Raw genomic sequence first — 24,789 nt, forward strand, 5'->3', positions numbered from 1 at the left:
TGGTAAAAAACGCATCAAAAACCGCCGCAGGAAAATAGGTGCGGTTTCTGGGAAGGAATTCAGGTTTTTGTGCAGAAATTTTCTGCAACGTGTGCACTTAGCCTAAACCGCAGCAAAACCGCAGAAAAATCTGCAGCATGTGTACAGCGTTTTTTAATTCCCATAGGAAATAAAGGTACTGTACAATGCAGCAGAATCTGCTGCGGACCCGCAGCTGGAGAAACGCTGCGGAACCGCAGCAGAATCCGCACCGTGTGCACATACCCATAGATTTCCTGCCGACGACCCAATCAAAGAGCATGTACAGGTCACGCCCAAGGCGTTCTCTTCACTGATTGGCTACGACATCACGCTGGGTGACGTCAGCGCGCTGCTAGTCAGCGATTCTCCCGCTCCTAGCGGAAGTACCTGTGCTGTTGTTACCGGAGAGAAGGTGGTGGTTTAGTTTTGCCGTTCTCTTGGCGGTACCGGAGACCGGAACTGGGGTTGACCCTTTCTTTCGCCACAGAGCAGGTAAGGGGTATAGAAAGAGGGCACTGACGGTGGTGTGAGCGCAGGTGCTTGTGTTTACGCTGTCTGGGTCCCGCCTCTTCTGAGCACAAGTTTGGGCCAGGGATATCGAGGGCCCTGGTGCTTTGTTGGGACCTGTTGCGGCTCGTACCATGTGCTGTAATGGTGGTCCTTCTGATAACGGCTATTGACCTCTTTACACTTGGAGCATTTGTGGTAGACAGAGCCTGGGTATTTCACTGAATAATAAGTGGGGGACGTCATATGCCACATGTGACACTGCAGGCTTTCCAGCACCTAGCACACCTGTACTGTCCAACCACCCCAGCCGACATCCATGTTCTGTGGGGCACTGGGCTTTTGGGTTGGTGCATAGAACAATATATGGAACAATCTTATGCTTTACGGCTATCAACACATCTGTTGCTTCCTTAGAGCCATAGTCAGGGCTGGAACAAGGTATTTTGGTTCCCTAGGCAGGTAAGGCAGCTGGTGCTACCCCTTCCACTTCCAACCACCAATGCATGCAAACTACCTGTAATGTGGGCTTAGGCCTCTTTCACACTTCAGTCTTATGACGTCAGTTGAAATCCGCCAAAGTGTGAAAAAACGGATGCACAGGATCTGTTTTGCGGATGGATCCGCCAGTGTATGACATTTAAAGGAACCGAACTCTGGAAAAAGGAGAGATTTATTTTTTGGTTTGTTCCAGAACGGCATTTAGGGTTAAATTGCTGCATGGTAAAATCTTCTGGGCATGCTCAGTTTAAAAAAGCGGTTCCGCCACTGAAAAAAAGTTCCTTTGTCCGTCTACTTCAGACGGCGGATGGTAAAATTCAAATGGATCCGTCAAAAAGCGGATGCAACGGACGACCATCCATCACAATCTGCCGCTAATGTAAGTCTAGGGGGAAAAAAAATGGCGGATCCGTTTTTTTCTAAAATTGGCGGATTTCAACTGACGTCAAACAACTGAAGTGTGAAAGAGGCCTTAGACTATGATTATACATTCTTTACTCAAAAAATTAAGTTAAATCGCTTAATATTTCAGAAAATCTAATCATCTCAAGTGTGCTCCCCCCCCCAAAACTTGTTCGGGCATCCTGCCTGCCATAGCCTCCTCACTATGTAAATGACAGTTCAGCAATGGATCTACACCACCACTTATTTTAGTGGATGTCTATGCAGCTTGATCCACAGTGGTCAAACATTTATCATCTATCCTGTAATTAGGTGATAAATGTTGGTTATGGAAAAGCTGTTCCGATATTTACTTTAGAGCCAAATAAATTGGTCTCTGTTGACATAAAATGACTGTTCAAACCAAGCCCAACACCTTCTAGGGGACATGGCCCTAACAATAATCATGCTTTTAGTGTCCAAATCCTTTTGGCATTTTTGAAGAAGGATATTTAGCAAACGCATCAAAGAGGAGCTCAGTGCACCCATGGCATGAATGGACAATTAAATACAAGAAAGATGTGCACTTTTCCTCCTACTAGTTTAACAGCTGTCGATGTTCTCAAGTTTGGTAGTCATCCCCTATCTATGGAATAGGGGATAACTTCCTGATAACTGGGACCCCCACTGATCCCACGAACCAGAGCTCTGAAGAGCCATGTGTGACTGGCGCATTGGCCGATCATGCTCACTGATGCTCCATTCATTCATATGGGAGTGCCGAAGACAAGGTAAGCCCAGCATTTGCCTTTCTCCAGAAGTACCATTGTAATTAATGGATTGACAATGGGCAGAACCGTCGTTCTGAGACTTCACCACTGGGACCCCCACGTATCCCAAGAGATCTGAAAGTTATTTCTTATCCCATTAATAGGGGAAATATTTCAAACTGGAGAATACCCCTCTAAAGAAGAGGGGGCTGAGAAAGATGGAAAACAAGTAGCAACACTGCAATAGATTTGGACATTTTTATTAAAGCTATATCCCCTAGAAGGAGCTGTGACTGCTTTGTACAGTGATTTTGTGCTGAAAGATTTCCTTTAAGTAGGAGAGGGATAAAACCATAAATGATAGGCACATACTGTCCCCTTGTTCATTCAGTCTATTCTGCAGTTCCAGTGTGGGAGGCTTAAAGGGAACCTGTCACCAGCTTTGTAATGTCAACTAAAACTAAGACCTTGCAGTCCATCAATGGTTATATCTTCCCCTGTATAATCCCCAAAAAACCATTTGAAGTTCTCTCGCGCTGTATGTTAATCCTGTCGGTTTGGCTTGATGAGCGTAGTTTCAATGGTCTCAATCTCTTTTCCCGGACTCTAACTACCCTGCTGTAATTGACCTAGCTGACGCCTTCTGCGTCATCCTCATAGCCGCGCGAAATCTTGCGCCTACGCATTATGCGCTGTCTTATTGCAGGCTAAGCCTAAATTATAATGGTACATGTGCACATATATTTTTGGCTCTGTCTGCGATAGGGAAGAGCACAGTGCGCAGATGTGAGCCAGCGATTTCTCTGCGCAGGTTCCAGATCTCGCTTGGCTATATGGATGACGCAGAAGGCATCATCCACTTCAAATACAGCGGGACGATGGCAGCCCGGAGGAGGGATAGAGACCGCAGAAACCATGCCCATTGGATTTGACCGGCAGGATTAACATAAAGGACAGCAGAACTTCAAAAGTTTTTTTGTAGCTTTTCCCGGGGGAGGCAGGTGGTTATATAACCATTGATGGACTGCAGCACAGGTGCTGATTGAGGTCATCGATTTTGACACAGGACAAAACTCGTGACTGGTTCCCTTTAACACATCATTGTCATAAGTTTGAGATGGCCATCTAGTAACAATTGTTTAGGGCCCTATTTCTTCTTGAGCTCGTCTCACCGTTTGGGATTTTTCTGACACCTCTACTGTCTTTAGAGCCTCTAGGTGCTCCAAACAGTAATGTCCACATTCCTACACCTCTTTTGTACTGACCCTCAACCAGTGTCACAGCAGAACACCAGCATGCTTTTACATGTCAGCGACCTTTTTCCTCTTGCATTTTTAGCAACCATTCTCTGTATTTGGTGGACCTCTAGCAGAAATGCAGCGGGTGTGCCACCAATCTCACTCTTTGCATAATGCCAGGGTCACACTAGTGTAGATTCTCTCACGATAGAGAATGTGATTGAATATGCTAATGACATTCGGTGTCCTCTTAGTGTGATACAATTTTCTCATGCAAAAGAATCGGATCAGCTGAGGAGAAGGTGGAGAACAAGATTTCTCCATTGTCTTCGGCAATCTGACTTCTCTCGCGTGACAGTCTGTTTTTTACACACTCATAGATGTGAAAGGGTGCGCGGGTATCAATTTGAGCAGCCAGCCACTCCCAGCATGCTGCAACTTATTTTTCAGGCTGAATCGGCATAAGAAAATAAAACGCAGATCAGTACTTCCGCATAGTACAACATTAGTCAGAGTGCTATCTGATAGAACATCGGATAGCACTCATCTGATGTATGTGCTCCTACTAGTGAAATCCCTGGTGGAAATACAGAGCAGAAATTGACATGTTGCAGATGACAAATCCTCAATGCTGGTCAATTTCCACTACAGATTATCTTCATAGCATGTAGGCAAGATTTAGAAAGTCATTCACACACACCGCTGTATTGTAATACACTGTGGGTTTTCCACCCAGAAGAAGATGCCTGTTATTTACATGCACTAGTCTGCTCCTTAACCCCTTCATGACCAAGCCTATTTTGACCTTAATGACCAGGCCATTTTTTGCAATTCTGACCAGTGTCCCTTTATGAGGTAATAACTCAGGAACGCTTCAACGGATCCTAGCGATTCTGAGATTGTTTTTTCGTGACATATTGGGCTTCATGTTAGTGGTAAATTTAGGTTGATAATTTTTGCGTTTATTTGTCAAAAAATCAGAAATTTTCGAATTTTTATTCTGTTAAACCAGAGAGTTGTGTGACACAAAATAGTTACTAAATAACATTTCCCACATGTCTACTTTACATCAGCACAATTTTGGAAACAAAATATTTTTTTGTTAGGAAGTTATAAGGGTTAAAATTTGACCAGCGATTTCTCATTTTTACAATAAAATTTACAAAACCATTTTTTTTAGGGACCACCTCACATTTGAAGTCACTTTGAGGGGTCTATATGGCAGAAAATACCCAAAAGTTACACCATTCTAAAAACTGCACCCCTCAAGCTACTCAAAACTACATTCAAGAAGATTATTAACCCTTCAGGTGTTTCACAGGAACTAAAGCAACGTGGAAAGAAAAAATGGACATTTTAATTTTTCCAACAAAAATTTTCTTTTAGCATCAATTTTTTTATTTTCACATGGGAAACAGGATAAAATGGATCCTAAAATTTGTTGGGCAATTTCTCCTGAGTACAACGATACCTCATGTGTGGTCATAAACCACTGTTTGGGCGCACGGCAGGGCTCAGAAGGGAAGGAGCGCCATTTGACTTTTTGAATGGAAAATATGCTGGAATATTTAGCGGTTGCCATGTCGTGTTTGGAGAGCCCCTGTGTGCATAAACATTGGAGCTCCTCCACAAGTGACCCCATTTTGGAAACTAGACCCCCCAAGGAACTTATCTAGATGCATAGTGATCACTTTGAACCCCCAGGTACTTCACAAATTGATCTGTAAAAAAAAAAAAAAAATACTTTTTTTTTCACAAAAATTTTCTTTTAGCCTCAGTTTTTTCATTTTCACATGGGCAACAGGATAAAATGGATCCTAAAATTTGTTGAGCAATTTCTCCTGAGCGCACAGATACCTCATATGTGGTCATAAACCACTGTTTGGGTGCACGGCAGGGCCCGGAAGGCAAGGAGCACCATTTGATTTTTTGAATGGAAAATTAGCTCCAGTCGTTATCGGACACCATGTCGCATTTGGAGAGCCCCTGTGCACCTAAACATTGGAGCTCCCCCACAAGTGACCCCATTTTGGAAACTAGACCCCCTAAGGAACTTATCTAGATGTGTAGGGAGCACTTTGAACCCCCAAGTGCTTCACAAAAGTTTATAACACAGAGCAGTGAAAATAAAAAATAATTTTTTTTTCCTCAAAAATGATTTTTAGCACACTATTTTTAATTTTCACAAGGCTAACAGGAGAAATTGGACCACAAATCTTGTTGTCCAGTTTGTCCTGAGTACGCTGGTACCCCATATGTGGGGGGGGACCACTGTTTGGGCACACGGCAAGGCTCAGAAGGGAAGGAGCGCCATTTGACTTTTTGAAATGCAAATTACTTCCAATCGTTAGCGGACACCATGTCGTGTTTGGAGAGCCCCTGTGTGCCTAAACATTGGAGCTCCCCACAAATGACCCCATTTTGGAAACTAGACCCCCTAAGGAACTTATCTAGATGTGTGGTGAGCACCTTGAACCCTCAAGTGCTTCACAAAAGTTTATAACGCAGAGCCGTGAAAATTAAAAAAAAAAAAAAAAATTTCCCTCAAAAAATTTTTTTTTTTTAGTGCGCAATTTTTTATTTTCACAAGGGTACGAGGATAAATTAGACCCCAAAATTTGTCAAGTTTGTCCTGAGTACGCTGGTACCCCACGTGTGGGGGGAAACCACTGTTTGGGCACACGGGGTTCGGAAGGGAAGTAGTGACATTTTGAAATGCTGACTTTGATGGAATAGTCTGTGGGCATCATGTTACATTTGTACCTAAACTGTGGAACCCCCCCACAAGTGACCCCATTTTGGAAACTAGACCCCCCCCAAGGAACTTATCTAGATGTGTGGTGAGCACCTTGAATCCCCAAGTGCTTCACAGAAGTTTATAACGCAGAGACGTGAAAATAAAAAATATTTTTTTTTCCTCAAAAAAAATAATTTTTAGCCAGCAATTTTTTTTTTACAAGGGTAGCAGGATAAATTGGACCCCAAAAGTTGTTGTACAGTTTGTCCTGAGTACGCTGGTGCCCCATATATGGGGGGGGGGGGACTATTGTTTGGGCACACGTAAGGGCTCGGAATGGAAGTAGTGGCGTTTTGAAATGCAGACTTTGAAGGAATGGTCTGCGGTCGTCATTACGTTTGCAGAGTCCCTAATGTGCCTAAACAATAGAAACCCCCCACAAGTGACCCCATTTTGGAAACTAGACCTCCCAAGTAACCTATCTAGATGCCTGGTGAGCACTTTGGACCCCCAAGTGCTTCACAGAAGTTAATAACGCAGAGACGTGAAAATAAAAAAAAAAAATTTTCCGCAAAAATATTTTTTTAGCCCCCAATTTTTTATTTTCCCAAGGGTACCAGGAGAAATTAGACCCCCAAAGTTGTTGTGCAATTTTTCCTGAGTACGCTGATACCCCATATGTTGGGGTAAACCACTGTTTGGGCACACGTCGGGGCTTGGAAGGGAGGAAGCACCGTTTAACTTTTTGAACGCAAAATTGGCTGGAATCAATGGTTGCACCATGTCGCGTTTGGAGACCTCCTGATGTGCCTAAACAGTGGAAACCCCTCAATTCTAACTCGAGCCCTAACCCCAACACGGCCCTAACCCCAGCCCTAACCCTACACTGCGTTCCAAATTATTATGCAAATTGGATTTAAGTGTCATAAAGTAATTTTTTGTTTTTCAAATTAATTCATAGATGCTATTGTGTATCAGGGCTCTTTGGATCACTGAAATCAATCTGAAATGCCTGTGATAATTAGTTTACCAGGTGAGCCCAATTAAAGGAAAACTACTTAAGAATGATGTTCCACATTATTAAGCAGGGCACAGGTTTCAAGGAATTTAGGAAAGAAAACGGATCTCTCTGCTGCTGAAAAGCATCAAATAGTGCAATGCCTTGGTCATGAGATGAAAACCTTAGATATTTCCCAAAAACTTAAACGTGATCATCGTACTGTTAAGAGATTTGTGGTTGATTCTGAGCACAGACATGTTTGTGCTGATAAAGGCAGAATGAGGAAGGTTTCTGCGAGGCAAGTTCATCAGATTAAGAGAGCAGCTGCTAAAAACCCATTACAAACCAGCAAACAGATATTTAAAGCTGCTGGTGCCCCTGGAGTCCCTCGAACCTCAAGGTGTAGGATCCTTCAAAGGCATGATGTGGTGCATAAACCTACTATTCGGCCACTCCTAAACAGTGTACACAAGCAGAAATGGTTGCAGTGGGCCCAGACATACATGAAGACTAATTTTCAAACAGTCTTGTTTACTGATGAGTGTCGAGCAACCCTGGATGGTCCAGATGGATGGAGTAGTGGATGGTTGGTGGATGGCCACTATGTCCCAACAAGGCTGCGACGTCAGCAAAGAGGTGGAGGAGTCATGTTTTGGGCTGGAATCATGGGGAAACAGCTGGTAGGGCTCCTTAAGGTTCCTGAAGGTGTGAAAATGACCTCTGCAAAGTATATAGAGTTTCTGACTGACAGCTGTCTTCCATGGTATAAAAAGCAGAAATGTGCCTTCAGGAGCAAAATCCTCTTCATGCATGACACTGCACCATGTCATGCTGCAAAGAATACCTCTGAGTCATTGACTGCTATGGGCATAAAAGGAGATAAACTCATGGCGTGGCCACCGTCTTTTCCTGACCTCAACCCTATAGAGCAGGGCTGTGGAGTCGGAGTCGGAGTTAGTTTTGGTTGGAGTCGGTAGAAATGTACCGACTCCGACTCCAGCTTTAAAAAAAAATGTATTAATATTTCATAATTGAACTTTCATGTGAATTTTATAAATGTTACTCAAATATATATGTTCTATCAAACTATGAACAACAGTGATAAGCAGTTCTGCTGGAGATAGACATTTCTTACTTCTTGTGTGTCACTGTTCTCCACTGCCCTTATCTAATCTTATACTTGGTTAACCTCATGCTGCCCCAACCCCCCTACTTACAGTCATATGTAAAAGTTTGGGCACCCCTATTAATGTTAACCATTTTTCTTTATAACAATTTTGGTTTTTGCAACAGCTATTTCAGTTTCATATATCTAATAACTGATGGACTCAGTTATATTTCTGGATTCAAATGAGGTTTATTGTACTAACAGAAAATGTGCAATCTGCATTTAAACAAAATTTGAGCGGTGCAAAAGTATGGGCACCCTTATCATTTTCTTGATTTGAACACTCCTAACTACTTTTTACTGACTTACTGAAGCACTAAATTGGTTTTGTAACCTCATTGAGCTTTGAACTTCATAGCCAGGTGTATCAAATCATGAGAAAAGGTATTTAAAGTGGCCACTTGCAAGTAGTTCTCCTATTTGATTCTCCTATGAAGAGTGGCATCATGGGCTCCTCAAAACAACTCTCAAATGATCTGAAAACAAAGATTATTCAACATAGCTTTTCAGGGGAAGGATACAAAAAGTTGTCTCAGAGATTTAACCTGTCAGTTTCCACTGTGAGGAACATAGTAAGGAAAAGGAAGAACACAGGTACAGTTCTTGTTAAGCCCAGAAGTGGCAGGCCAAGAAAAATGTCAGAAAGGCAGAGAAGAAGAATGGTGAGAACAGTCAAGGACAATCCACAGACCACCTCCAAAGACCTGCAGCATCATCTTGCTGCAGATGGTGTCACTGTGCATCTGTCAACAATACAGCGCATGCATAATGCCTTTTTGTATGACCAAACAACTCAATCTTTGTTTCATCAGTCCACAGGACCTTCTTCCAAAATGTAACTGGCTTGTTCTAATGTGCTTTTGCATACCTCAGGTGACTGTTTGTGGCGTGCTTGCAGAAACGGCTTCTTTCGCATCACTCTCCCATACAGCTTCTCCTTGTGCAAAGTGCGCTGTATTGTTGACTGATGCACAGTGACACCATCTGCAGCAAGATGATGCTGCAGGTCTTTGGAGGTGGTCTGTGGCTTGTCCTTGACTGTTCTCAGCATTCTTCTTCTCTGCCTTTCTGATATTTTTCTTGTTCTGCCACTTCTGGGCTTAACAAGAACTGTACCTGTGTTCTTCCATTTCCTTACTATGTTCCTCACAGTGGAAACTGACAGGTTAAATCTCTGAGACAACTTTTTGTATCCTTCCCCTGAAAAGCTATGTTGAATAATCTTTGTTTTCAGATCATTTGAGAGTTGTTTTGAGGAGCCCATGATGCCACTCTTCATAGGAGAACTACTTGCAAGTGGCCACTTTAAATACCTTTTCTCATGATTTGATACACCTGGCTATGAAGTTCAAAGCTCAATGAGGTTACAAAACCAATTTAGTGCTTCAGTAAGTCAGTAAAAAGTAGTTAGGAGTGTTCAAATCAAGAAAATGATAAGGGTGCCCATACTTTTGCACCGGTCAAATTTTGTTTAAATGCAGATTGCACATTTTCTTTTAGTACAATATACCTCATTTGAATCCTGAAATATAACTGAGTCCATCAGTTATTAGATATATGAAACTGAAATACCTGTTGCAAAAACCAAAATTGCTATTAAGAAAAAAGGTTAACATTAATAGGGGTGCCCAAACTTTTACATATGACTGTACAATGTGTGAAAATGTGTTGCAAATTCTTAGTGGTAAAGCTCCTCCTCTAGACTAGATCATACTAGGTGTGCTCCTTCCAAGCATCTCACAGCTGCCTGCTACTCAGAAGAGGAAGACTGTAAGAAGTATTATCCTTTCAACAAACTTTGCATCAGTTAACTGTGAGTACATGAGGAATAATAACAGTATTACTGACCACTATATCAGTTGTACGACCTGGCAATAATTTTGTACAATTGTTTTTAGGAAAAACAATTGTCATTTGGATTGTGAGTGCAGAATTAAAAACCTGAGAATGTCAAAGAAGAATCACATTAAATCAGCTGTATTTGAACATTTCACCATCACTCAAGATAGAAAACATTATGTCTGTCAGTGTATGACAAATGATCCAGACGAAAACAAATGCTGTGAAGCCAAGATGAGTGCATATTCAGGCAAAGATAAAAATGCTCCTACCAGAGCTTCTAATCTAAAGAGACATTTACAGCGCTTTCATCCAGAAGTACTGAAAGCAGTGGATGAGAGAGACTGCATCCAAACCAATGAACCAGTGCCCAGCTCTTCCAGCCAAACAAAGGAGCAGAGAACTTTGCAGCCATCAGTTGCAAGATATTTTGTCAGTGACAAAGTTACTGTGACAATGACAGTAGATACATTTAAAAAACAGATCATAGAGCTTGTTGTAAAGGATAGTGTGCCTATTTCATTATTTTCACGACCAGCTTTTATGTGTCTGAATGGGGAAATGGCCCGCAAGCTTGGTGTTTCTCTGGAGAGAGAGAGTATTAGAAAATTAGTAATCGAAGAAGCTTTTAAACAAAAGGAAGAACTTAAAAAAACTCTCAAGGGACGCTTTCTGTTTCTTAAAATGGATGCCTGCACACGACACAGACTGAACTATTTTGCCATCAATGTCCGATTTGTTTGTGACAAAAATGAAATAGTTACCAAGACATTGGCAGTAAAAGACACCAAAGCTCATCACACCAGTGAGTTTCTCCAGGTCTTGGTGGAAAAGGTTCTGCAAGACTATGAACTTAAAAAAGAGCAAGTTCTTTCTGTCGTAACTGACAATGCTTCAAATATGATAAGTACTATTAAGCTAATGAATGAGAGTAATGATGGTGACCAGCAGCTAGAAGAACATTCTGGGTCCACAGACACAGAAATGTTTGAAATAGAGGAACACAGTATTGTAACTGAGGAGCAAACTGAAGTTGCTTCAGATGAACAGCAACATGATAGTTTAGATCTTGTTGAAACTGTGTCAATATGTTCTTTCATTCATCACATGCGCTGTGTTGTGCATACGCTACAGCTGGCTATAAGACAGTCTGCAAGAAGGACATGCTGCTGCACTGATTGGCAAGGTGAGAAAATTGGCTACTGTTGCCAGAACCCCTAAAGTTGACTCAATTTTGAAGAGACGTGCTGGAAAAGGGGCAATTATTGATCAAGCCACACGATGGGGCAGTACTTAATGATTCAGTGCTTGGTTGAACTGAAAACCTTTCTTGTAGACATGGCTAACCCTCAACTGACGCTAAATGAAAGTCAGTGGAATCAGGTGACTGAGCTGGAAAAATTGCTAGAGCACCCATTTACAGTGACTAAAAAATTACAAGCAGAGGACTTAACTCCAGGTTCTTCCACTCCTTTAAGAAAATACCTGATGTTTCGCCTGTCCCAAAGAGGAGGGTTAATTGCAAGTGGCATTGCTACATCAATGAAACTGAGAGAGGAGCTACTATTACAAAATAACATTCTTTTGGCAGCTGTTTATGTAGACCCAATGCATCGGATTCTTCTAGATGATCAACAGCTAAGTAAAGGAAAAGAAGCTCTGTTTGAAATGGCAGTAAGGATGAAAGGGTTGCAGAACAATCAGGAGGAACAAGAAGAATTTGGTCGTCCTGCCACATCTTCACCCTCATCATCAACTGATGAAGAATTTAATTTCGAAAAATATTTGGATCACAAGGACCGTGCAAAGCGTTCCCGCATAGAAGAAGAGTCATCCCCATCAAGGAACACAGCCAGTACATTTCAGCAGAATTTTTCATGTGCACTAAAAGAAATTGAGAAATTTGACCGATCATCAAAAATATCAGTGAAACAAGCGATTCCTCTGTATCCTGACATTGTCAGAGATGTTGCCCGAGTGGTTACTGCTTTGCCACCAACACAAGTTAGTGTAGAGAGGTTGTTCTCTGCTCTCAAAATAATTAGATCAGATTTGAGGGCATCCATGAAGGAGGATCTGACAGAGGCAATACTTTTTCGGAGGACAAATTTATAGATTTCTTCTTATTAACTGCATAAAAGTGTTTATTGCATATTTACTTACAGTTTAGAAAAGTTTATAAAAGTTATTTGCTATATTCTAATTGTATTCTAATAAATGTAGTTTTTGCGCTAAGTGGTCTGATTACTTATATGATGGTGAGAAACTGAATAAGCACGATGTTTAATATTTTACAACAGTAAATTTGTTGTTATGAATTGGCCATTTATGAAGGAGTCGGAGCCTGATAAAATCCAGGAGTCGGAGACGCAACTGTGGCTTACCGACTCCACAGCCCTGCCATATACCCATCACACATCCTCCATCCCATAATCCCATGAACATATACCCATCACACATCCTCCATCCCATAGTCCCATGCCCATATACCCATCATACATATTCGCCATCCCATAGTCAAGTGCCCATATACCCATCATACATATCCTCCATCCCAAAAGTCCAGTGCCCATATACCCATCACACATCCTCCATCCCTTAGTCCCGTGCCCATATACCGGTCATACATATCCGCCATCTCATAGTCCAGTGCCCATATACCCATCACATCTCCATCCCATAGTCCCATGCACATTTACATATCCGCCATCCCATAGTCCCGTGCCCATATACCCGTCAAACATATCCTCCATCCCATCGTCCAGTGCCCATATACCCATCACACATCCTCCATCCCATAGTCGAGTGCCCATATACCCATCATACATATCCTCCATCCCATAGTCCTGTGCCCATATACCCGTCATGCATATCCTCCATCCCATAGTCGAGTGTCCATATACCCATCATACATCCTTCATTTCATAGTCCCATGCCCATATACCCATCATACATATCCTCCATCCCATAGTCCCGTGCCCATATACCCATCATACATATCCTCCATCCCATAGTCCCGTGCCCATATACCCGTCATACATATCCTCCATCCCATAGTCCCGTGCCCATATACCTGTCATACATATCCTCCATCCCATAGTCCAGTGCCCATATACCCATCACACATCCTCCATCCCATAGTCAACCATTATGACATCATAATGAGCGGTGGCAGGGCTTGCAACCTATGATGACATCAGTGTCGCCATGGCAACCATTGTGACATAATGAGGGGCGGGGCTTGATGCACACACTGTTTCCCCAGTATGCAAGTAGGGGCATTATGACATCATAATGAGGGGCGGGGCTCAACGCGCACACACTTTTTCCACAGTATGTAGATAGGGGCAAAATTGTTTGGTGAATTGGAACGTGCGGTGTTATGATTGAGTCACCGTAGGAGGCAAAAACAGAAATGCTAGCTAAGTCCTGAAAACCAGAGAAGTTGGCAACTATCAGATTGCAGACCCCTGAACCTATCAACACAACTAGCAGTAGCCGTGGGGGGTTCCTACGATGACCTAGACCCCTCGATCACAGCCGGAGAGATACATAGGCCTAAAGAAGGAAAGGGGAAATCTAACTGCCCCAGAGCAGACCCCAAAGCAATAGGCAGCCCCCCACATATGACGGTGAAGCAAGATGAAAACACTTACACAGACAGAAAGACAGGCTGAGCAAAGACGGGGCCCAAAAACTACCTAGATAGGAACGGATAGGAAGGCTGCTGTCTGCAATCTGCCAAAACCCTATCAGAGACAAAAGCCAACAAGCTGATATAAAAATGTCCCTGAAGCAACTAAGCTTCAAAAACTAAATCAGCACTCAGGTACTTTCAGAAGACAGAGCTCACGGAAAACTGCACACTCCAGCAGGGAGTGGCAGAATCCAAAAAGCAAGAAAAACAAAAACAAATCTTAGATGCAAAAAGGCAAAACAGAAAACTTAGCTTTAGGAGAGCAGGAATCAGACTGGTGTCCAAGAGTCCACAGAGAAATCACCCGCAGGGCAGAAAGGGCGTAGGCTGCCTTAAATCCAGTCAGTGACTCCACTCAGCCAATCGTCTTCATTAGTCCCAGGTGCCTGATAATCAGGCGCACTACCTTCATTCACTAGAATAGGGAGTTCACCAGGCCTCAGTGACGGAGGGGAAAATGAACTCACAACAGTGCGGGGTTAAAATTTCGCCTCACAACATAGCTTAGGACGCTCTCGGGGTCCAGACGTGTGGCTGTAGCTGCGACGGTGCGGATGCCTATCCCGGACACACATACATACATACATGCTTACATACATACATGCATGCATGCTTACATACATGCATGCATGCTTACATACATGCATGCATGCACGCTTGCATACATATGCATGCACGCATGCATACATACATTTGCACACATACATACATATGCGCACACACATACATATGCGCACATACATGCATATGCGCACACACACACATACATGCATATGCGCACACACACACATACATGCATATGCGCACACACACACATACATGCATATGCGCACACACACACATACATGCATATGCGCGCACACACACATACATGCATATGCGCGCACACACACACATACATGCATATGCGCGCACACACACATACATGCATATGCGCGCACACACACACATACATGCATATGCGCGCACACACACACATACATGCATATGCGCACACACACACATACATGCATATGCGCACACACACACATACATGCATATGCGCACACACACACATACATGCATATGCGCACACACACACATACATGCATATGCGCACACACATACATGCATATGCGCACACACACATACATGCATATGCGCGCACACACACACACATGCACATGCGCACACACACACATACATGCATATGCGCACACACACACATACATGCATATGCGCACACACATGCACATGCGCACACACACACATGCGCATATGCGCGCACACACATACATGCGCATATGCGCGCACACACACACATACATGCGCATATGCGCGCACACACACACATACATGCGCATATGCGCACACACACACATGCATATATGCGCGCACACACATACATGCATATATGCGCGCACATACATGCATATATGCGCGCACATACATGCATATATGCGCGCACACACATACATGCATATATGCGCGCACACACATACATGCATATATGCGCGCGCACACATACATGCATATATGCGCGCGCACACATACATGCATATATGCGCGCGCACACACATACATGCATAAATGCACACATATGCATACACACTTTGAGCTTTATATATTAGACTAGCTGAAGAGCCCGGCGCTGCCCGGGCATAGTAACTAACTGTAGTTAGTTATAGCAAATTATAATTATCCTCCATCCCATAGTCCCGTGCCCATATACCCATCATACATATCCTCCATCCCATAGTCTCGTGCCCATATACCCATCATCCCATAGTCTCATGCCCATATACCCATCATACATATTCGCCATCCCATAGTCCCATGCTCATATACCCATCATACATATCCTCATCCCATAGTCCCGTGCCCATATACCCGTCATACATATCCTCCATCCCATAGTCCAGTGCCCATATACCCATCACACATCCTCCATCCCATAGTCCAGTGCCCATATACCCATCACACATCCTCCATCCCATAGTCCCGTGCCCATATACCCATCATGCGTATCTGCCATCCCATAGTCCCGTGCCCATATACCCATCATACATCCTCCATTCCATAGTCAACCATTATGACATCATAATGAGCGGCGGGGCTTGCAACCTATGATGACATCAGCATCGCCATGGCAACCATTATGACATCATAATGATGGGCGGGGCTTAACGCGCACACACTGTTTCCCCAGTATGTAGATAGGGGCATTATGACATAATGAGGGGCGGGGCTTGACACGCACACACTTTTTCCCCAGTATGTAGACAGGGGCAAAATTGTTTGGTGAATTGGAACGCGCGGGGCTAAAATTTCGCCTCACAACATAGCCTAGGACGCTCTCGGGGTCCAGACGTGTGACTGCCAAATTTTGTGGCTGTAGCGGCGACGGTGCGGATGCCTATCCCAGACATACACACACTTGAGCTTTATATATTAGAGATATATATTAGTGTGTGTATGTATGTATGTATGTATGTGTGTGTGTGTGTGTGTGTGTGTGTGTGTGTGTATATATATATATATATATAAGATTCAAAGAAGCTTTATTGGCAGGACTAAATACACATTAGTTTTGCCAAAGCAAGTGTACAGAAGGGAATAGGGATAGAGACTGTAGGGATGTTGGGAAGGGGCTGTAGGAAAGGTGGATGGGGCAGATCCAGGATGGGGCTATAGAAGTCCATGGCATAGGGAAGGTGGATGGGGGATTGGGGCATATCCAGGGTGGGTGCCATAGAAGTCCATGGCATATCATAGTTCTCTTTCTCGCAGTCTATGGCATTCGCTCACATATTGCGCTGCTATCTCCACTGCTCTCTCTTCTTCCCCCAGCAGGATGTATGTTTTCTCTTCCTCCTTCATGGTGGTGAAATCCGGGAAGAGATGTGAGTCTCCTGAAGTGAGTGTCCCTCACTGCTGAGTACTTGGAGCAGTGTAGCAGGAAGTGGGTCTCATCCTCCAGGGCCTCCTGGTCACAGTGTTGGCACAGTCTTTCCTCCCTGGGCTTGTAGCTCTGCCTGTGTCGGCCGGATTCGATTGCCAGACTGTGGGCACGGAGTCTATACCGGCTCAGGATCTTGCGGTCTTTGGGGTCCGGGAGTTTCTCCAGGTATGGAGCCAGTCTGTAGTCTCTCTGTAGACTCTGGTACATGGTCAGTTTCTGTGAGCTGATGATGTCGTTCTTCCAGTCACTTACGTACCTCTCCTGGCCTTCGTCTACCATCTTCCTGATTCCGGCTTTTGTCAGGTTGTTGTGATTGGTTTTCTGGTCAGGTTGGGTTTGGGTGAGCTGTTCCGAGGGTCCTGGTATTTCTGTTTCCCCTACATGTGTCAGGGCTTTATGGTGATGGGAGCTTGGATTGCTCCTACGTAGGTGAGCCCGGAATGACAGTGCCCTCTTTAGAACCGTTAGGTGTAGAGGGAATCTGCCCAGCTCGGCCCGGAAAGCACTGTTGGAGGTGCTCCGATGGACTTGGAGAAGGTGCTTGCAGAATTCCAGGTGGAATATTTCTGTTGGGCTTGAATCCCACCTTGACCAGTCTGGGTAGGTGTGAGGACCCCAGACTTCGCTGCCATACAGGAGGATTGGGGCGATGATAGAATAATAAAGTTTGGGCACCCCTATTAATGTTAACCTTTTTTCTTTATAACAATTTTGGTTTTTGCAACAGCTATTTCAGTTTCATATATCTAATATCTGATGGACTCAGTTATATTTCTGGATTCAAATGAGATTTATTGTACTAACAGAAAATGTGCGATCTGCACTTACACAAAATTTGACCGGTGCAAAAGTATGGGCACCCTTATCATTTTCTTGATTTGAACACTCCTAACTACTTTTTACTGACTTCCTGAAGCACTAAATTGGTTTTGTAACCTCATTGAGCTTTGAACTTCATAGCCAGGTGTATCAAATCATGAGAAAAGGTATTTAACCCATTACCTACAATTGACGTAATATTCCGTCCATGTGACCATGGACCTAATTACCATGGACGGAATATTACGTCATCGCGATCAGCGGCGCCCACGTGGTGAGCGCCGCTGATCGCGGTCGAGTGTCAGCTAATTATCATAGCTGACACCCGGCACAATGTGTCAGGGGCGGTCACGGACCGCCCCCGACTCGTTAACCCCTTGCACACCGCGATCAAACGCGATCGCGGTGTACCGGGGGTTAAAGGGAAGCATCGGTAGGGAGGGGGCTCCCTCCGTGCTTCCCTGAGCCCCCCACGGCAGCGCAATGTGCAGCGCTGCTGCGGGGGGCTCCTTTCCTCCAGGCCCCCGAATCCAAGATGGCGACGGGGGCCTTCGGGGGCCTGAGGAAGCTGGCTTCCTCAGTGCCTGCAAAGCGCAGGCATGAGGAAGTCTGCAGCAGTGCCTGTGACAGATCGCTGATCTGTCACAGTGATCTGTGATGTGACAGATCAGCGATCTGTCACAGGACAGTGATGTCCCACCTGGGACAAGGTAATAAAGTAAAAAAAAAAAAAGTGTTAAAAATAATTTAAAAAAAAATTGCTAAATTAGTAAAAAAAAAAAAAATATTCCCCAATAAATCCATTTTTTCAAAATAAAAAAACCCCAAAACAATAAAAGTACACATATTTGGTATCGACGCGTCAGTAATGAACTGCCCTATAAAACTGTCCCATTAGTTAACCCCTTTAGCGAACCCCTTAAAAAATAAAAATAAAAAACAAAGCAAAAAATAATGATTTATTATCATACCACCGAACAAAAAGTGCAATAACGCGCGATCAAAAAGACGCATATAAATATCCATGGTACCGCTGAAAACGTCATCTTGTCCCACAAAAAACGAGCCGCCATACAGCATCATCCGCAAAAAAATAAAAAAGTTATAGCTCGCAGAATAAAGCGAAACAAAAATAATTATTTTTTATATAAAATTGTTTTCATTGCAAAAAACCGACAAAACATAAAAAAACGACCTAAATGAGGTATCGCTGTAACCGTACTGACCCGAAGAATAAAACCACTTTATCAATTTTACCGCACGCGGAACTGTGTAAACGCACCCCCCCAAAAGAAATTCATGAAACGCTGGTTTTTGTTCATTCTGCGTCCCAAAAATCGAAATAAAAAGCGATCAAAAAATGTCACGTGCCCGAAAATGGTACCAATAAAAACGTCAACTCGTCCCGCAAAAAATAAGACCTCACATGACTCGGTGGGTCAAAATACGGAAAAATTATAGCTCTCAATATGTGGTGATGCAAAAACTATTTTTACAATAAAAAGCGTCTTTTAGCGTGCGACAGCCACCAAACATAAAAAACGCCATAAATCGTAAATCAAACCCCCCGTTATCACCCCCTTAGTTAGGGAAAAATAATAAAACTAAAAGAAAATATTTATTTCCATTTTCCCGCTAGGGTTAGGGTAGGGCTAGGGTTAGGGCTAGGGTTAGGGCTAGGGTTAGGGCTAGGGCTCAGATTAGGGTTAGGGGTGTGTTGAGGTTAGGGTTGGAGTTATAATTGGGGGGTTTCCACTGTTTGGGCACATCAGGTGCTCTCCAAAGGCAACATGGCGTCTGATCTCAATTCCAGCCAATTCTGCGTTGAAAAAGTCAAATGGTGCTCCTTCCCTTCCAAGCTCTGCCATGCGCCCAAACAGTGTTTTACCCCCACATGTAGGGTATCAGCCTACTCAGGACAAATTACAAAACAACTTTTGGGGTCCAATTTCTCCTGTTACCCTTAGGAAAATAAAAAATTGGGGGCAAAAATATAATTTTGCGGAAAAAAATGTTTTTTTTATTTTCACGCCCAGGTGTTATAAACTTCTGTGAAGCACTTGGGGGTTCAAAGTGCTCTCCACACATCTAGATAAGCTCCGTGGGGGGTCTAGTTTCCAAAATGGGGTCACTTGTGGGGAGTTTCAATAGTTTAGGTACATCAGGGGCTCTCCAAACGCACATGACACCCGCAGACCAATCCATCAAAGTCTGCATTCCAAAACGTCACTACTTCCCTTCCGAGCCCCGACGTGTGCCCATACAGTAGTTTTCTCCCACATATGAGGTATCAGCCTACTCAGGACAAATTGGACAACAACTTTTGGGGTCCAATTGTACCGCTGTACGTTATAAACTTCTGTGAAGCCCTTGTGGGTTCAAAGTTCTCACCACATATCTAGATAAGTTCCTTGGGGGGTCTAGTTTCCAAAATGGGGTCACTTGGGGGGTTTCCACTGTTTAGGTACATCAGGGGCTCTCCAAACGCGACATGGCGTCCGATCTGAATTCCAGCCAATTTTGCATTGAAAAAGTCAAACGGCGCTCCTTCCCTACTGAGGTCTGCCATGCGCCGAAACAGTGGTTCCCCCCCACATATCAGGTATCAGCGTACTCAGGACAAATTGCACAATAACTTTTGCAGTCAAATTTCTCCTGTTACCCTTGGTAAAATAAAGAAAATTGAACCTGCAGTATTTTTTTTGTGAAAAAAAGTTAAATGTTCATTTTTTGTTTTAATATTCAAAAAATTCCTGTGACGCACCTAAAGGGTTAATAAACTTCTTGAATGTGGTTTTAAGCATCTTAAGGGGTGCAGTTTTTAGAATGGTGTCACTTTTGGGTATTTTCTATCATATAGACCCCTCAAAGTGGCTTCAAATGTGAAGTGGTCCCTAAAAATAAAATGGTGTTGCAAAAATGAGAAATCGCTGGTCAATTTTTAACCCTTATAACTTCCTAACGAAAAAAAAATTTTGGTTCCAAAATTGTGCTGATGTAAAGTAAGCATGTGGGAAATGTTATGTATTACCGGTAAGTTTTTTGTGTGCCGTATCGCTGTGATTTAAGGGCATAAAAATTCAAAGTTGGAAAATTGCGAAATTTTCAAAATTTTCGCCAAATTTCCGTTTTTTTCACAAATAAACGCAAGTTATTTGAATGCAATTTTACCACTAACATGAAGTACAATATGTCACGAGAAAACAATGTCAGAATCACCGGGATCCATGGAAGCGTTCCAGAGTTATGACCTCATAAAGGTACAGTGGTCAGAATTGTAAAAATTGGCCCGGTAGTTAACGTGCAAACCACCCTTGGTAGTGAAGGGGTTAAGGTGGCCACTTGCAAGTAGTTCTCCTATTTGATTCTCCTATGAAGAGTGGCATCATGGGCTCCTCAAAACAACTCTCAAATGATCTGAAAACAAAGATTATTCAACATAGCTTTTCAGGGGAAGGATACAAAAAGTTGTCTCAGAGATTTAACCTGCCAGTTTCCACTGTGAGGAACATAGTAAGGAAATGGAAGAACACAGGTACAGTTCTTGTTAAGCCCAGAAGTGGCAGGCCAAGAAAAATATCAGAAAGGCAGAGAAGAAGAATGATGAGAACAGTCAAGGACAATCCACAGATCACCTCCAAAGACCTGCAGCATCATCTTGCTGCAGATGGTGTCACTGTGCATCGGTCAACAATACAGCGCACTTTGCACAAGGAGAAGCTGTATGGGAGAGTGATGCGAAAGAAGCCGTTTCTGCAAGCACGCAACAAACCGTCGCCTGAGGTATGCAAAAGCACATTTGGACAAGCCAGTTACATTTTGGAAGAAGGTCCTGTGGACTGATGAAACAAAGATTGAGTTGTTTGCTCATACAAAAAGGCGTTATGCATGGAGGCTAAAAAACACAGCATTCCAAGAAAAACACTTGCTACCCACAGTAAAATTTGGTGGCGGTTCCATCATGCTTTGGGGCTGTGTGGCCAATGCCGGCAGCGGGAATCTTGTTAAAGTTGAGGGTCGCATGGATTCAACTCAGTATCAGCAGATTCTTGACAATAATGTGCAAGAATCAGTGACGAAGTTGAAGTTACGCAGGGGATGGATATTTCAGCAAGACAATGATCCAAAACACCGCTCCAAATCTACTCAGGCATTCATGCAGAAGAACAATTACAATATTCTGGAATGGCCATCCCAGTCCCCAGACCTGAATATCATTGAACATCTGTGGGATAATTTGAAGCGGGCTGTCCATGCTCGGCGACCATCAAACTGAACTGGAATTGTTTCGTAAACAGGAATGGTCACAAATACCTTCATCCATGATCCAGGAACTCATTAATAGCTACAGGAAGCGAATAGAGGCTGTTATTTTTGCAAAAGGAGGATCTACAAAATATTAATGTCACTTTTATGTTGAGGTGCCCATACTTTTGCACCGGTCAAATTTTGTTTAAATGCAGATTGCACATTTTCTGTTAGTACAATAAACCTCATTTGAATCCATCCAGAAATATAACTGAGTCCCATCAGTTATTAGATGTATGAAACTGAAATAGCTGTTGCAAAAACCAAAATTGTTATAAAGAAAAAAGGTTAACATTAATAGGGGTGCCCAAACTTTAACATAAGACTGTATGTGTGTGTATATATGTGTGTGTGTGTGTGTGTATGTATATATATATATATATATAATCTCTATCTCTAGAAAAGACGCATCTTATAGATGTGCCTTTTTCTGGGGTGGCTGGGGGCAGATTTTTTTTAGCCGGGGGGAAGAACAATGGTCCCTCTCTAGGCTATTAATATCTGCCCTCACTCACTGTCTTTCCCTCTCTGGTGGTGAAAATACCGTGGGAGCCCACACAATTTTTTTTCAACGAATTAACCCGTTAATTTAACCATGTGTCATTTCATGTTTTGTAATGATTTTACAGAAGCCGGCAATGGATTTAGCGGCTATTATGCTATGTAGGATTCTATTAAAAAAAAATATATAAATAAAAATATATATTAGATATAGATTACCATTGGTCCGAGTGCTATGCATATTTTTTTTTTTTTCTTTCTCGCATATCACTCGTCCGTATTTCTCGCTAGTGTGACTCCGGCCTTAGCCTCACTCTTCCCACTTGCCCTGTACCAGTGATCCCTCACTGACCTACCCCTTCGTTTACTTAATGAATATCTAATATATAATTGTCAATCGGCTCTGTCACAGCTTCCGGCGATTGTGTCGCTATCCCACAATCTACCGCGGAAGCTGTGACAAAAACGGCACCGCCATATTGGAACACCCATGTTATGGGTATTCCGATATGGCGGCCGAGATTCAATGAGCGGCACGAGATTCAAATCCCCCGCCCTGCTGGCTGAGCCAATGAGCGTTGCCGTGTGGGATTTGAATCCCCCGCCAAGCTGTGCTGCTCCGCTCATTGGCTCAGCCGGCGGAGTGGTTGATTACATACTTACCTGACCGGGAGGAGCGTTGCCGCGGCGCTTCTTTGCTCATCGGAGACCGGGGCAGGAGTGCGGTGTCGGAATCGCGCATGCACATAGCGGTATCCGGCGCCATTTTACTCAAGACACATTTGCAGTGTGCCTTCAGCAATATGGCGACGGATAGCACGGTATGGGCATGCTTGTACTCCGGCGCCACACTTCCCCCCCCCCCCCCAGGATAGGGTGGGGGGGGTGAGGGGACCGTGCGTACCAGGATAGGGTGGGGGGGGTGAGGGGACCGTGCGTATCAGGATAGGGTGGGGGGGGTGAGGGGACCGTGCGTATCAGGATAGGGTGGGGGGGGTGAGGGGACCGTGCGTATCAGGATAGGGTGGGGGGGGGGTGAGGGGACCGTGCGTATCAGGATAGGGTGGGGGGGGGTGAGGGGACCGTGCGTATCAGGATAGGGTGGGGGGGGGTGAGGGGACCGTGCGTATCAGGATAGGGTGGGGGGGGTGAGGGGACCGTGCGTATCAGGATAGGGTGGGGGGGGTGAGGGGACCGTGCGTATCAGGATAGGGTGGGGGGGGTGAGGGGACCGTGCGTATCAGGATAGGGTGGGGGGGGTGAGGGGACCGTGCGTATCAGGATAGGGTGGGGGGGGTGAGGGGACCGTGCGTATCAGGATAGGGTGGGGGGGGTGAGGGGACCGTGCGTATCAGGATAGGGTGGGGGGGGTGAGGGGACCGTGCGTATCAGGATAGGGTGGGGGGGGTGAGGGGACCGTGCGTATCAGGATAGGGTGGGGGGGGTGAGGGGACCGTGCGTATCAGGATAGGGTGGGGGGGGTGAGGGGACCGTGCGTATCACGATAGGGTGGGGGGGGTGAGGGGACCGTGCGTATCAGGATTGGGGGTGAAAGTCCCCCGAAGTCCTTCCCGTCTCTCACCACGCTACCAGCATCTTCCTGTCCCAGTAATGGTTTGCGCGAATGACCACTGATGACGTCGCGCTCTCGCGAGCGTGATGACATCTCGGGTCCTTTGTGCAAAGCATTAACGGGACCGGGAGCGCCGCAGAGCAGATTGGGTGCTGTCGGAAGGTGAGAATAACAATATTTTTTATTTTTTACATCCTATCTATCACATTTCCAAGTGATGCTTGGAATGCGCAAGCATTCCGCAAGTGAAAAACGCTTGTAAAACGCTTATTTTTCTCAGAAAATATTGTATATAGAATACTAGCTGAAGAGCCCGGCGCTGCCCGGGCATAGTAACTAACTGTGGTTAGTTATAACAAATTATAAATATCCTCCATCCCATAGTCCCGTGCCCCTATATCCATCATACATATCCTCCATCCCATAGTCCCATGCCCATATACCCATCATACATATTCGCCGTCCCATGCCCATATACCCATCATACATATTCGCTATCACACATCCTTCATCTCATAGTCCCATTCCCATATACCCATCATACATATCCTCCATCCCATAGTCCCATGCCCATATACCCATCATACATATCCTCTATCCCATAGTCCCGTGCCCATATACCTGTCATACATATCCTCCATCCCATAGTCCCGTGCCCATATACCCGTCATACATATCCTCCATCCCATAGTCCCATGCCCATATACCCGTCATACATATCCTCCATCCCATAGTCCAGTGCCCATATACCCATCACACATCCTCCATCCCATAGTCCCGTGCCCATA

General features: G+C 44.2%; 1 protein-coding gene across 4 annotated transcripts in view; it reads left to right on the forward strand.

Annotated features, from left to right (window-relative positions):
- The first annotated feature begins 348 nt into the window (after positions 1–348).
- Positions 349–24,789, forward strand: part of EYA3 (EYA transcriptional coactivator and phosphatase 3) — a 471,672-nt gene continuing 447,231 nt past the window's right edge. For 2 of the 4 annotated variants that reach the window (XM_073564579.1, XM_073564578.1), the window contains exon 1: positions 349–513. The gene's annotated coding sequence lies outside the window, so the exon portion shown is untranslated. The remainder of the gene's footprint in view (positions 514–24,789) is intronic. The other 2 variants (XM_073564576.1, XM_073564574.1) reach the window with 1 other exon arrangement.

Source organism: Dendrobates tinctorius, unplaced genomic scaffold, assembly GCF_039654945.1.
Source record: "Dendrobates tinctorius isolate UK_male_01 unplaced genomic scaffold, ASM3965494v1 ptg000015l, whole genome shotgun sequence".
NCBI lineage: Eukaryota > Metazoa > Chordata > Amphibia > Anura > Dendrobatidae > Dendrobates > Dendrobates tinctorius.